General features: G+C 40.7%; 1 non-coding gene across 1 annotated transcript; it reads right to left on the reverse strand.

Annotated features, from left to right (window-relative positions):
- Positions 1-1775: 1775 nt before the first annotated feature.
- LOC130983636 (small nucleolar RNA R71) lies at positions 1776-1883 on the reverse strand. Its single transcript, XR_009087618.1, has one exon. It is a non-coding gene; the product is annotated as a small nucleolar RNA R71 (small nucleolar RNA).
- Positions 1884-3282: the final 1399 nt, after the last annotated feature.

Below are 3282 nucleotides of genomic sequence, written 5' to 3' on the forward strand. Positions count from 1 at the left end.
CATTTTTTGAATTTTGAAAAACAACTATGCCCGAGCTCGACCTCCCAAAAAGGACGAACTCGGGCAGGGGCACTGTTCATACCCTGACCGAGCTCCTCCAACTCGGCAAAATCCATGAAAGGTCCGACCTCATCCCAAGGCCCACGCCTAAGGTCGGACCTCGGACAAATAAAGCTAAGGAGGCCCATCAAAAGGAACGAAGCCCAAAACCTAAAGGCCGAAAAAGCCTAGGAAAGGCGGTTCCGCAAAGATAGAGGTAAAACTCCCAAAAGATAAGATAAGATAAGAATATCTTATCCAGGGAAGATCACGACCAACTACTATAAATACACTGGAGCACCCAGGTATGACATACATTCCACATTCTACACATATCTGCTTGGACCCATGCTAACTTAAGCATCGGAGTGTCATTGCAGGTACAACCACCAATCGCCAACACATCAAGCTCGGGTCCCTGACCCCCACCTCGGGCATCTCCAGACGACCGAGCTACACGTTTCAGGTAACCCCCGGAACAGATACCATTCTGGGCGTTTAACGCCAGGATGGCAAAGGGGGAAGATTTTGTTTTCAAATCAATTTTTTTTTCAAGTTTTCAAAGTTTTTCAAAATCAAATCTTTTTCAAATCATATCTTTTCAATCAAATGTTTTCAAAGCCAATTTCTTTCCTTTTTCAAAGATACTTACTAACAATTAATGATTTGATTGAGCATCTCAAATTTGTTGCCTTTTCTGTTGAGAAAGGTTTAATGTTTGAATCATATCTTTTCTTGTTAGGCAAGTCATTAATTTTTAAAATCAAATCTTTTTAAAATTGTTTTCAAATCATATTTTCTCAATCACATCTTTTTAAAACTAATCATATCTTCTTAATCACATCTTTTTCAAAATAAGTTTTTCAATCAAATCTTTTTGATTTCTAATTTCAAAATCCTTTTCAAAAATCACTTGATTTCTTTTCCATTTTGAATTTTCGAAAATTATCAATCAATTTTTCAAAATGTTGTTGACATCTTTTTAATTAATTTTCGAAAATCCTCTTCCCTTCTTCCCACATCCTTCTATTTATGGAGTACTACTCCTTCTTAATGCACAATTCGAACTCTATCTAATCAAGTTCGAATTCTTCTACCTTCTTTCTTCTATTTTTCTTTTCCTCTGACACCTCAAGGAATCTCTATACTGTGACATAGAGGATTCCACATTTTCGTGTTCTCTTCTCTTTCATATGAGCAGGAGCAAAGACAAAGGCATTCTTGTTGAAGCTGACCCTGAACCTGAAAGGACCTTGAAGCGAAAGCTAAGAGAAGCTAAGGCTCAACTCTCTGTTGAGGACCTGACCGAATTCTTCAAGGAAGAAGAACCCATGGCAGCCGAAAACAACAACAATGCCAACAATGCAAGGAAGGTGCTGGGTGACTTTACTGCACCTACTCCCAATTTCTATGGGAGAAGCATCTCTATCCCTGCCATTGGAGCAAACAACTTTGAGCTTAAGCCTCAGTTAGTTTCTCTAATGCAACAGAATTGCAAGTTCCATGGACTTCCAATGGAAGATCCTCATCAGTTTTTAGCTGAGTTCTTGCAAATCTGTGACACAGTCAAGACTAATGGGGTTGACCCTGAGGTCTACAGACTGATGCTATTCCCTTTTGTTGTAAGAGACAGAGCTAGAATATGGTTGGACTCACAACCTAAAGATAGCCTGGACTCTTGGGAAAAGCTAGTCAATGCCTTCTTGGCAAAGTTCTTTCCACCTCAAAAATGGAGTAAGCTTAGAGTGGAAGTCCAAACCTTCAGACAGAAGGATGGAGAATCCCTCTATGAAGCTTGGGAAAGATACAAACAATTAATCAGAAAATGTCCCTCAGACATGCTTTCTGAATGGAGCATCATAGGTATTTTCTATGATGGTCTCTCTGAACTATCCAAGATGTCTTTGGATAGCTCTGCTGGAGGATCTCTTCATCTGAAGAAGACGCCTACAGAGGCTCAGGAACTAATTGAGATGGTTGCAAATAACCAATTCATGTACACTTCTGAAAGGAATCCTGTGAACAATGGGACAAATCAGAAGAAAGGAGTTCTTGAGATTGATGCTCTGAATGCCATATTGGCTCAGAACAAAATATTGACTCAACAAGTCAATATGATTTCTCAAAGTCTGTCTGGAATGCAAAATGCACCTGGCAGTACTAAGGATGCTTCACCTGAGGAAGAAGCTTATGATCCTGAGAACCCTTCAATGGAAGAGGTGAATTACCTAGGAGAACCCTATGGAAACACATATAATTCTTCATGGAGAAATCACCCAAATTTCTCATGGAAGAATCAAGAGAGACCTCAACAAGGTTTCAATAATAATAATGGTGGAAGAAACAGGTTTAGTAATAACAAGCCTTTTCCATCATCTTCTCAGCAACAGACAGAGAATGCTAAGCAGAACCCCTCTGACTTAGCAACCATGGTCTCTGATCTAATCAAAACCACTCAAAGTTTCATGACTGAAACAAGGTCCTGCATTAGGAATTTGGAGGCACAAGTGGGACAGCTGAGCAAGAAAGTTACTGAACTCCCTCCTAGTACTCTCCCAAGTAATACAGAAGAAAATCCAAAAGGAGAGTGCAAAGCCATAACCATGGCCGAATATGGAGAGGAAAGAGAGGAGGTGGACGCCACTGAGGAAGACCTCAATGAGCGTGCACAAACCTCCTCTGAGTTCCCCAATGAGGAACCATGGGAATCTGAGGCTCAAAATGAGACCATAGAGATTCCATTGGACTTACTTCTGCCTTTCATGAGCTCTGATGAGTATTCTTCCTCTGAAGAGGATGAGTATGTCACTGAAGAGCAAGTTACTAAATACCTTGGAGCAATCATGAAGCTAAATGACAAGTTATTTGGAAATGAGACTCGGGAAGATGAACCTCCCTTGCTCACCAAAGAACTGGATGACTTGTCTAGGCAGAAATTACCTCAAAAGAGACAAGATCCTGGGAAGTTTTCCATACCTTGTACCATAGGCACCATGACCTTCAAGAAGGCCCTGTGTGACTTAGGGTCAAGTGTGAACCTCATGCCTCTCTCTGTAATGGAGAAGCTAGGGATCTTTGAGGTGCAAGCTGCAAGAATCTCATTGGAGATGGCAGACAACTCAAGAAAACAAGCTCATGGACTTGTAGAGGATGTTTTGGTAAAAGTTAAAGACCATTACATCCCTACTGATTTCATAGTCCTAGAGACTGGGAAGTGCATGGATAAATCCATCATCCTTGGCA

Source organism: Arachis stenosperma, chromosome 5 (genome assembly GCF_014773155.1).
Source record: "Arachis stenosperma cultivar V10309 chromosome 5, arast.V10309.gnm1.PFL2, whole genome shotgun sequence".
Taxonomy (NCBI): Eukaryota; Viridiplantae; Streptophyta; class Magnoliopsida; order Fabales; family Fabaceae; genus Arachis; species Arachis stenosperma.